The sequence below is a fragment of the Stegodyphus dumicola genome, chromosome 7 (genome assembly GCF_044657685.1).
Source record: "Stegodyphus dumicola isolate Sdum_Otavi_A_Nest chromosome 7, ASM4465768v1".
Classification (NCBI taxonomy): domain Eukaryota; kingdom Metazoa; phylum Arthropoda; class Arachnida; order Araneae; family Eresidae; genus Stegodyphus; species Stegodyphus dumicola.
The window spans coordinates 103241445-103254140 of NC_140774.1; the positions used below are offsets into that span (position 1 = coordinate 103241445).

The 12696-nt window shown below is 37.4% G+C and overlaps 1 long non-coding RNA gene across 3 annotated transcripts in view; it reads left to right on the forward strand.

Annotated features, from left to right (window-relative positions):
* Nucleotides 1-12199, forward strand: part of LOC146996300 (uncharacterized) — a 41047-nt gene extending 28848 nt beyond the window's left edge. For all 3 annotated transcript variants that reach the window (XR_015042172.1, XR_015042173.1, XR_015042174.1), the window contains one exon: nucleotides 11971-12199. This is a non-coding gene — a long non-coding RNA (uncharacterized LOC146996300). The remainder of the gene's footprint in view (nucleotides 1-11970) is intronic.
* Nucleotides 12200-12696: the final 497 nt, after the last annotated feature.

The window sequence follows — 12696 nt, forward strand, 5'->3', positions numbered from 1 at the left end:
TGTTAACACTAAAATACGTTTAAAATTATTAAGAGGATTAAACCTCTGGCCTGGAAGGCAACCAGCAACCGAGTAAAAACTGCTAAGGCAAGCGGCCTGCTTCTACTAACTCCTTCCTCTCTCTTACTTGGCAAAAAGCCACAACTTAAGTACTTGGCGTTCGCCAGACAAATTTGCATAAATAAGTTAAAGCTTTTAATTCTGGCCGGAAGTAGAAATTAAGAAGTGATAGTAAAGATTTAAAATAAAATAAACGTTAGTAAAACTTAAGATCCTTACAAGGTTACCTCTATAAAAATTGCTTAATTAATTATCAAATTATTTTCTTTTACATTTGTTAATATGGTATTGTTTTGGTGAAAATTATATCTCGTTTTGTTTCAGTTTCATTTCTTGCACTTCCAAATAAGCATGCGAATATGTAATTTACAAGTTTTAAAACCTGAAAAACACATGTTTGCGATGTTATCGTCATGCGATGATTTGTAGGTGCTTTTTACCGCGATATATTCGACGACGATATTTTTAAAGTTTTGAACCGCTTTGTTTTCGACGATGATATTTTGTACCACAATGCTTTAGATGTGCGATGTTTTCTCTTTGCTTTCTTTTCTCCCACGATGATTCGTACCACGACGTTTGCGTTGTTTTCTCCGCGACGTTTTCGTCCGCGATATTTTCGGCTATAACGACGTGTAGATGACATGAAAAAAAGTAATCAAAATGAACTGGGGGGATGATCCAAATGGATATTTATATTGAAATCTGATAACCGATATTTTTCGCGAATACTTTACTGCATACAAGAAAGTTCAAATGCTTCATATAAATTTTTAATTTCGCTTACTAAATATTTATCAAAGTATAGGTATATAATGATGAAAATCTGATGTAGATACTACATGACTTCTTTGTATGGCCTATTAAATTATACACATTTTTTGTTGCATTTCATTTAAACTTATTCTCTCAAATTTCATTAGAGATAAATTTCTAATTCAATTAATTCAGTTCTCAATTCGAGGCAAAGCAAAAATAAATAAACACTCAACACACTTTCATTCAAAGTTCTAAAATACAGAAAAACATAAAATATCGAATACAGTTAAAAGAATAAAAAATATTTTTTTAAGATAAAATTATAGTTTCTACTTAAAAACAATTCGGCCAGCAGGCAAGAACGTTTCTTCGTAACGATAAGGGTGCGCGTTATACGGAGAATATACCTAAAAAAATGTAGTTTGAAATTACAGCTGTGGCTATACCCCGAGCGAGTCCAAAGTCCGCCGAGGGAGTAAGACGTGTCTGTAAGCGCTCCGCAATTATTCCCTGTAATTAGCGGAAATTTTAATTACAAGTGATAGAAAAGTTGTTTTTAAGTTGAGTGAGTGTTGGAGGAGCATTTTGATATATGTTATGTGTTTGTGCGTCTAGTGGTTTTTGTGAAATTAGTGTTTTTGTTATCCGTCCATTGTTCTTGTCTTCGTAGCGTCTCTTCTGTGTGTGTCAACAGTGTTGTGTAATGTGTTAGCCTTACGAAATTTATTCTAAGTCCAAGAAATCATTGATAAAAGTGTTTAAAAATTCATTACCCAGGATTACATTGGATTACCATGTTCGTCTTATCACTGCCAAGGTAGGCTTCTTACATTCTATCTATTGAGCTGTGAAAAAAAAAAAAAAATTGAGTAACATTGAATAACTGACCAGCTTTATTTTGCGTCAGCCATATTGTCAACAACAACTCGACCTTGACTAAGGTCGTATGCACAATTCGATAGAGCCTAGTAACAAGCACTTTGTATTTTAACATTTGATTCTGTGGTCTTGATTATTGAATATAACTAAATCTTATTATTTAATCCTACTTCAAATTCTTGATAATGCTCAATTGTTGTTAGTAGTAAGAGCGTATTCAGTTTTAATATCATTTATATGTGAATTTAATGCTGTAAGTTCTGTTCATTCAATAGTATAGAGGCAGCTGGTTCTGTTCTATGTAACTGCTTTTTTATACAGCCTATTTCTATACATTATGTCAAAATTTTAATATTATCCTAGAAACTTAATTTTTTTTTATTTAGTTACATTAAGTCTGATCTGGAAGACTTATCGAACCAGATTTTTGATATCACTTTTAATTAAATTATTAAAAATTAATTTGTAAATTTGCAATAGGCTCTGGTTCCGATTTGCATAACCGGGACTTGCACAACCGGGTTTTCACAAGAGCTGGTAGTTTTTGTGCTAAATAGGTACTTTCAAAGGGCTATTACTAAAAACTGAATACATATGTGTCAATAATAGTATTTTTTCATAACTTTATACTTATAGTACAAAGCACTAATGGTATTTTAGGTCTCCGATAGCTATCTAATTATTTTTAAATAATTTTCCAAAGTGGGATATATGAGTTTTATTCACCACGTGTTTTTGTTTATATTTTGTACTTAGCTATTTTGCCCATATTTTTAGTATTCTGTGGTAGTATTGTGTTATACAACGTTTTAAAGGCATATTAATTTATGATCTAAAACTATAATTTAGCTCTATTTGATTTTTTTTCTCATACTGTATTTATTTTTTAAACATATTATGTGTTTATTTGCAATTATTGTGCTTTTTTAATGGTTTTATTACCCTGCAAAATGTGTTCACTAGTGCATTTTTGTTCAACGGAGAAATTTTTCTAAGTCTCATACCAGAATTATAAAGGAAAATTTTAGGGATAAGTACCCCACACACAGGAACACTTTTTAGACTAATCATACGCTAAGCCCCCCCCCCAATTTTTTAAACTCAAGCTAGCCCCACAAAATTACATACACAGGTTCCCCTTTCCTTCCTATTGACATCCCCAGTTCCCCCTCTTCTCTAACTCCATTAGTTTCAGTGCTATTCCTATTTTAATTACGTTTAATTGTATTTAATTACGTTTTATTTCTCTTGCAGCTCTTCCCTGTAACATTCTAACACCTTCTTTTCTTTTTATTCACTCTCTACACAAAATTGCCTTTTCGTAGGCACCTTACTTATAGTTAAGAAGTTATAAGCCCTTACCCTTCTTCTTTCCCCCCTTTTAATTCACAACCCCCACTTTTTATTTCTCTAATAACTCAGCAGCCACACCACCTAGAGCCTCCATTCCACCTTCGTTTGTCTTCCCTCCTTATTACCTCTCCGATTTTACCTCTCACTTTTCTCTACGACCCTTTTTCCCCCCCTTTTGATTCTAACCCCTTTTTTATTTCTCTTATTACTCAGTAACTATTTAACCCAAAGTTTCCACTCCACCACAGTTTGACTTCACTTCTTCTCCCTTATTAACAATTTCATCTACTATTCTCTTCGACCCCCTTCTTTCTTGCCCCCCTTTCTAATTTGTTTTTTTCATCTGTTCTCAGTGTCCATCCCTCTTCTTTCTTAGTTTTCCCGACACATAGTGGACTTAGAGGAATTTCTCCAACCACGGTTCTTTTACTAGATGGTCAATGAATAATCCTTGTATACTACTAACTGTAATGTTAATTAATCTACTGAGGTAAAACTACCTCATCTTTCTTGCATTCTGAGATAAACAGGGAGCAGTAGGCCCGTATATTAACAATCTCAAACTACACTTCAGAACATTTTGTGGTTAGTGCAAGGTATAATACACTGACATCCCCAGGTGTGACTTTCTTACTAGGCTTACTGTTTAAATTGTACTTACTCACAGCCTACCCTAATTATAGTGTCACTTTGTTATCTGTACTGCTATAGTGATAGTGTTATTTTAATATAGTGTATGCCACACATACATTAGAACCTGCATCAAAGCAACAAGTTCTTTATTTACTGTGGCAGCTTTTACACTAGGCTTTTAATAGTCCACAGTGTAACATATTTCTCACTGAACTGAGTTAGTGCTATCTGTGACACTGACTGAACTTTAATGCAGTAATACCCTGTACCGAACTTTGAACTCTTATTTTTTTTGTTCAGTACTGCTATCTTGATAATATTCCCTGTATTACTGAACTGTGCAATCAACTGCATTTTCAAACACAATTGCATACCTCTCTATCATATTCGTGAATGTTAAGAATCAGTGTTGTGTGACATCAATTTTGAATAGTGTTGCAATACTGAATAGTGCTCCTTGTCATGCGACGAAAATCTGCTGTACCGACTGAAGAAGACCATATCCCTATTAATGGCATACTAGACCCTTTTGCCTTACTTTCTTCAGATCGGACGCACGCAGAGAAAATCGTAGCATTAGCAGAAGATATCAGACAGGCCTCGGCGACATCCAGAAGGAACAAGTACCTCTTGCCAAACGACGTAAGGATACGCATACAAAAGTCGTTAGAAGTTCTACAAGGGCTAGTTCTAGAAGGCCCGGAATACATACTGAAGCCTAAGACAATTGAAATTGGGGTCAACACATCCACCTTCGTCTGTTGCGAAGCATTACGCGCACAGATTTCTACAACCTCGAGCGATCTTCCTGCACTGAGTGCATCAGTTTCTTACGCAGTAACATCAGCAGTTATACAGGAGCCACCCCCACGCTCTTTTGAAGAAGTAGTGAAACTAACACAGAGGCCTAGTTTAATAATAAAGCCTACTGGTAAGAAGAGAGAAGCACAACTCAGGAAGGAGCTCCAAGAAAAAGCCCCGATTAGCAGCCTACAAATTGCGGTGGAGCATATCTCCTCAACATCGAAAGGAGAGTTAGAGGTCTTTTGCAAATCAACTAAAGACATAGATCAATTAGAAGAGAAATTACAAAATGCCAACCTTGAGATTGATCTGCAAAGACGGCAAAGAAGAAAGCCACGCTGCACAGTTCATAGCGTCCCGGACAACATCATGCCCGAGGAACTCATCGGGGAAATCGCTGCAACAGCAGAAATCCCATCCACAGGCATCAAAGCGCTCTTCAGACTCCGAGAACGGAACCCAAAGCGAGTCAAATGGGTTTTGGAGTGCCAACCGTCCATCCTTCCGGCAGTTCTTAGGGCAAGACGAATTTTCAAAGGCTGGCACGCACACGCAATCACAGAGTACCTGGGCATCCGTCGCTGCTACAAGTGCCAGCAGCTCGGACATACCCAGAATAAATGCACATGCAAGAACTTCTGTGCCTACTGCGCCGGACCGCACAATGTCAAAAACTGCAAAGCAGAACTACCAGAATGTATTAACTGCCGTGACGCAAACGATAGACATGGAACCATGCACGACTGTAGGCACCCAGCCTACGCAACTGAATGCGCAGAATACCAGCGAGCAGCTGCCTACATCCGCAGCATCACCCAATATTAATAACAACACACCACGTAATTGCGAAAGTCAACAAGTGCAAAACGTTCAGATAAATACAGTGTTTAACTCAAACAAAGAACCCATCAGATTTTTACAAATCAATATGCAGAGCGAGCCAGGGCTGCGGTCGCTCAGACAGTTCAATTCGCAATTGATAATAAAATAGACTTTATCATAGGTCAAGAGCCATATACCCGCGATGGCGCGGCAGCAGGTTTTCCATTGCAATGGACAGCATTTCAAAGTTCCAATCACGACCATCCACCAAGAGCTATAATAATAATATATAATAATCCAGACTGGTCTCCAACATCTATCTCACTCGATCAAGATCATGTAGCAGTGCTCGTAGAAGTACATTCCTTCTCTGTTATCTTAGCGTCGATCTATTCTCCTCCAACAGCGGATATTGGCCCGACGACAAGATTCATCCAAAGTGTCATACATCGATTTAAAATCCCAAATATGATCTTCGCAGGCGATTACAATTCACATAATACGGCCTGGGGATATCGAACTACAGACCCGAAAGGGAGAGAACTAGAGGACTTCATATCCTCAAGTAATCTAATAGTCCAGAATACAGCAGATGCACCACCATCCTTCGACAGGGTCTTTGCGCAGGGATGGCCAGATCTCACCCTGACCACTCTGCACATAGCACCTCTTTTGCAGGACTGGAAAGTCGAAGAGGAAGAGAGCCTCAGTGATCACAAGTTCATTACCTTCTCTATATCGCAGACCACCTCCGTGTCCAAGATCAAACGCTATAACCTTCCTGGCCGAAAATTAACAACATTTACGAAGAAAATTAAAGTGCAGCTAATGCGCCTCGAACCTTCGCTCCAACTAGCTAACACGTCAGCAGAATTAGAAGACTTCTCCGTAACATTACAAGAAACAATGCAAGCTATATGTAATGAAAATCTCCCTCTTAGAAAACCTAAGAGACTTCAAGGCATTCACTGGTGGTCGAGTGCGCTCAGAATACAGCAACGAAAGTGCAGAACACTGCGAAGAAAACTCAAAAGCGAAAGACGGTTGGAGATAGAGTCCAACACCCTCACCATATTTCAACGGGAGCGGGCGCGGTACAAAAAGATGATTATTCAGGCTAAGATTACTTCCTGGAGGGAATTCTGCACCCAAGCAAAAAAGACGTATGGTATTCACCACAAAATAGCTACCGGTAAAATTTTTAAACCTTCGCAGCTACAGATCCCTCTCTCAATCACCAACAGTCAGGAGTACACGGCAGACACCCTATGTACGCTCCTAAACGCAGTTTTCTGCAAAGATGATGTACAGCAGGACACAACAGAACAAGCTCTTCTTAGGACAGTAACAACCACACTGGACACCCCAACAGACCCGGATATTACAATTAATGAACTTCAAAAAGTTCTTGCAACTCTGCCGCGCAAGAAAGCCCCTGGGCCCGATGGGATGGACTATGCTATCACCAAAGCAACGATCAAAACTCACCCTAAATTCTTTGTTGACTATTTCAACAAGCTTCTGGCAGCAGGTATATTCCCAAAACCATACAAGATAGGGCAAGTTATTTTATTTCTGAAAAAGAACCGGAACCCAGCCGAGGCCACATCCTTTCGTCCTATCTGTCTCTTATCGGCAATGGGTAAGGTACTAGAAAGGATTATCATGAACAGGCTACGGTACCATTTACACACGCAAGGGTTCTTAAACCCGAGACAATACGGGTTTAGGACGGGCACTTCTACAGTCCACCTACTCTTCGACATTAGAGAAGCAATTTTAGAGAATCGACATAGCGGCCACCATACTGCCATGATAAGCATAGATCTCAAAAACGCTTTTGATACATTATGGTGGCCGGCTATCAAACAGGCTCTGCGGAAGGCAAAATGTCCGAGCAACCTGTATAAGATGCTAAGCAACTATCTACAGGATAGAAGACTACTAGCAGTTCACAACTCAGGCATAATAGAACAGGAGCAGACGAGAGGCTGTCCACAAGGGTCGTGCGCTGGTCCACACCTGTGGAATCTAACTTTCAACGAAGTTTTAACAGCTACATGGCCAGCGCACACAAAGATCTACGCCTACGCAGACGACGCAGCGCTAATAGTGAAAGGTCGAACCCGAAGAGAATTAGAGACTCACTGTAACGAAGTGTGCCAATAATTCTATGCCCTATGTGACAACCTTAAACTGAAAATTGCAGAGCACAAATCCAAAGTGTTATTAATACCTAAAAAGGTTCTCTTTCAAGAAGACCAACCATTAAGATCAACAATCAGAGGATACAAATAGTCAATCAACTAAAATATCTGGGCCTTATGTTCGACCACAAGATGACCTGGATACCACACATCCAGGACATCAAAATTAGAACAGTGACAATAGCGAAGCAAATGCGATTATTTCATGGCCACAAATGAGGCCTCAATCTTCATATTCAGAAGGTCCTCTTCACCACAGTGGTGGAAAAGATAGTCACTTATGCAGCAGCAGTATGGGCTCACCCAATGCAAAGCAGGAAAATTAAACACCTTTCTACCATTCAAAGACCTTTTGCATTGGGTATCACTAGAGCCTACCGCACAACGTCTTCAGACGCGATCAACGTGTTGGCTGGCCTTCTTTCCCTACACATCCGTGTCGAAGAGAAGGCAGCAAGACAAATCGTTCTGCAGCTTAAAAGACCTGTCACCTTTGAGGAAGAATATTTTAATCCAGAGGACTATGAAGCTAAATGCTGCCCTCTGAAAATCCATCCAGCAGCCAAAGGCACCGGAATAAGCATAATTACCAATCCAACTACGGCCCACCGTCCAGCACAGATTACTATCTTCACTGACGGGTCGAAGATAGACGAAAACGTGGGAAGTGCCTATGTGGTCATGCTGCAAGATACAGTCATAGATCAATGGAAGGGTCAACTAAGGCAATTTAATAGCGTTTTTCAGGGAGAAGCAGTGGCAATTGCGCAAGCAATCCGCTACCTGCAATCCCACCACTCCCGCAACGCTACAATAAAGTGAGACAGTCTTTCTTCGCTATACGCAATAGTAAACCCTGACCACCCCTCCGATATTATTCAGGGAATACAGGAAGATCTGCGAAAAAATTCCCAACTCCATACAAGACTTGAATGGATCAAAGCGCATGCCGGCCACCACGGCAATGAGTTGGCTGACCATCTAGCCAAAGAAGCTGCCACAGGAGCAACATCTCAACAAATCAACATCCCATGGCCAGTGTCTTACCTGAAAAGAACATTGCGCTTAAAGGCAATCGGGAAATGGCAGCAGACATGGGATAACAGCGATATCGGCCGACGGACTTATTACCATGTCAGCTACGTGGACACTACCAAAAATTTTGCAAACATGCAATTGGTAAGATACATTACGGGTCACGGACCATTTCCCGAGTACTTTAACAAACGCGGGATAAGTAACACTAGCCAGTGCGCCTGTGGACAGACTGGCTCTCCGGAGCATTATCTAACCTCCTGTCCCCTTACAGAAGGGCTACACATCAACCTTCCGTAGACCAATCGACAAGCTTTCTGTAAGTTTTTGATAAAACAGAGGCACTTGGTTAGAAAAATAGGGCTTTTAATGGATAAACTGGCCGATCTTAACACAGACCTGTGCCATACTTAGCCATATAGACGAATAGTAATTCAGTGTCTAGCACCAACTACCAACACCACAAAATAATTGTGAATTATCGTAAGGAGTGTCCAACACTCCTAGTAATATAGCAAGAATAAACTATTTAATCAAGTTGCATTATGCCAACCAAACGAATTATGTCTATTATCTGTACCGCAATATGTAAATAAGGACCATCTGTACCTGTTTATAAATGTATCTTAAGTACCATCACCATGTAGTTATGTTTTATGTATGTATATGTATAATGCACCCAATGCTTCTATACTCAATGTAATTATGCGCCTTGTACTTGTATATATATGTTCTAGTATAAATGTTACTGTATTGATCATTAACTATATTAATCATTGCTGCATTATTGTATTAATATTATTTAGCATCATCAAATTAATAGCACCATTTGAACCTTATTACGTACTTTCAAGTCCACGAGACTAAGGCACTATGTGCATTAAGATTGTGAGCCCAATGATTACTATGTGCCTAATAATATGTATATATATCCTCGTATATATGATAATGTAACCATGCATCCGAATATAACATCACGCAACATGACACTTTACCGCATAGTGTTAATCTAAAGTCTTAATTCTAAAAACCCCATTGCATTAACTAACTTCTATAGCATTATTATTATATATATATATTTGTTTATATATTATGTATCGTCTGTATATGTACCATGTATATAATGCTTATAAATCCAATGATTACTGCGTGCCTAATAATTGTGTATACGTGTTTTAGTATGTATATAACTGTATCCATGGCTCTGCGCATATCATCCTGTAGTATGGCACTGTACCACATAGCGTTAAACTAGGATCTTACACTAAAACTAACAGCACCAATGAATTGTTCCAGCATTGTACTAATCTTATGTATTATGTACGTATATGCATAGTGCATCTAATAATTATGTATCCTATGTTAAGTATGCACCTAAAAATATTTGTATATTTTTATATATATAGTATTAACAAGTAGAAATATTACTGTATTCATGCGTCAGTATTTAACACTGTGTAACATGAAGCCGTTTCGCATAGTATTAAACTAGAATTTTACTATAAAATTAACTGCATTTATTACTTTCCATAGCACTGTATTATGAACCATCTGTTTATATATGTATATGTATACCATGTACCTAATGTCTGAGAATCTAGTGATTATTATGTGCCTAAAAGTTGTGTATATGTATATTAGTATATATATTAGTTTATCCATCCAATCGCCTACAGCATCATGTAACATGTAAAAATAACAGCACCAATTACTTTCCCTAGCATTGTATTAAGAAACTAATATATGAATATGTATATGTATTATGCGCCTATTGTATATGTACCCAATGACAATTATGCACCCTACAATTGTGTATAAATGCATTATTTTTAAAATACTATAAAATTAATTGCATCAATTATCCTCAACGGCACTCTACAATGTACCATCTGCTCATGTATATAAATGTGCCATGTACCTATTGATTATGAAATCGAATGATATAAGCATTGTAAATAGGTATAGCATTGTAAATAGGAAAACAGTATAGCATTGTAAATAGGAAAACAGTATAGCATTGTAAATAGGAAGCTGTACCCATGCACCCGCATACATTTCTACGTAACGTGACACAGTAAGGCAAAATATCAACGTAGTGTCCTATTATGAAATTAAATAAGCACCTATTGCTAGTTATAACATTATTTTATGGATCTAGAGTTTCAGTATATGAAGTAAGTACGAAATGTTTATGTCACCAATGACTATTGTGTACCAAAATATAAGCGTATATACGCTTTTGTCTATATGTAATTGTGTATGTCCTTGTTTATATGTAATTGTACCCATGTATCTACTAGTGTTATCACATATCTTGGCACTGTATAGTTAATATACATCTATTACACACTGAATAATCATGTACCTAATGTGTCTGTATATATGTATATGAATTTATGTTCTGTATATATGATAATGTAACTAGGCATCTGCACATTTTATCCTGTAACACAGCACCGTATCGCAAAGAACTAACTAGAGCCCCACTCTAAAATTAATTGCACCAAAGACACTGTACTACACAGTACTAATCTAGGGTCTAACTTTTAATTCACTGTACTAATTACTTATTCCAGCATAACATTGCGCACCTAATATTTCAGTATGTACATGTCTTCTGTAATCTAATGATAATGCTTCAAAGGGTCATAGTGTACTCAACATATGAGTACACACGTTATGTATATATGCTATCGTATCCATGCTTTTGCATACACGTTGTAACATGGCAATGTATTATCCAGTGTCTAACATTAATTAGCTTTAACGCCACTGTATGAAGTACCAAATTCGTATGTATGTTTATATATTAGTATATTATCACAATGAACACGTATAGTTATCTAGATAAAGGTGGACGTGGCGCTATACCGATTAACCGTATTGGTAGAGGGGTGGTGCCCACGTCCTCCGTCACATGTCGCATGTCGCATGTGGCTATACCCCGGAATACACGGTAATTATTAGATTGACTATTAGCTTTTTGTCTTACTAAATAAGTTTAGAATTGTTATCACACTTACTAATAAAAAATTGCCGTCTATTAAACTCAATGTGTTTGCAACGCAAATTATTTTAAAATGCAGTGGATACTGTGTTATGAATATCAAGCAATTATATCAAGTATCATCTGTAGCATATACATTACGGTGAAAAATGAGAAATGAAATAATTACGCTAAGAATAAAACCCATTTATTAAACCCATTAGCGTACTGGAATTTCGAATAAATGAAAATAGTGAAATTTATCTTCACACAAAGTAATGTTGGGCAAATCTATGAAACCAATAAATGTTAACTTACCGCATAAAAGCTCATTCTGGATGAGTTTATTGATATCATTATTTAAATGTATCATTTCTTAGATATCTCTTACAGCAATTAATAATTCAGTTCGTGATTTGGTTTCATTTCTAGGTTAAAACTTCCTGAAATGGGACTCCAAATGAGCAGCATTAAGAAAGACGACTTTACCGAGGACCTGACTTTAATTTTAATACAACACTCTCCATGCTCTCCACTCGAAAAGTTTTTATGTTTCACCTGCAGATATAAAACTTCCTTTTCAAGAAAAAAATGCCTTTTATAATTAGTTTCAAATAGTTTCAGATTGGTTTTGGAATAATAAACTTTTTGCTGCAATGTAGTTACTTTTTTTCTGCTTGTTCAACAACATTCCAGACATTAATGCTATTGAAAACAATGTAAATATATGTTTATTGATTTAACAACTGGCCTAAAGTAGTCAAAATGTTTCAGAATTAACTTTGCATTTCGTCTTATATTACACTGCAAAGAGTTATTAATTCATTTTTCTAATGCCCTGCGTGCCCACCATTCATTCACATTTTCTTTTTGTTTTCCTACCGTAAGAGTATTTACACTCAAACATTATCAATTTCATAAAAATAAATAATTCTAGCCAAGCTGCTTCGGTATATTCCCCTGATTTTATTAACTGAGAGTATGCAGCTACGGTTTGAAACGTTAGTTTAATCATCGAGTGTAGAAGACTATGTTAAATACGGTATTCTTGAGTGCGTAAGCCGCATTGGTTTATAAATCTCTTAGTTCAGTTGATAATGGCAAAGCGCATTAGAGCTATTTGCTAACAGGATGGATGCCTTCGTAGAGGATTTTCTA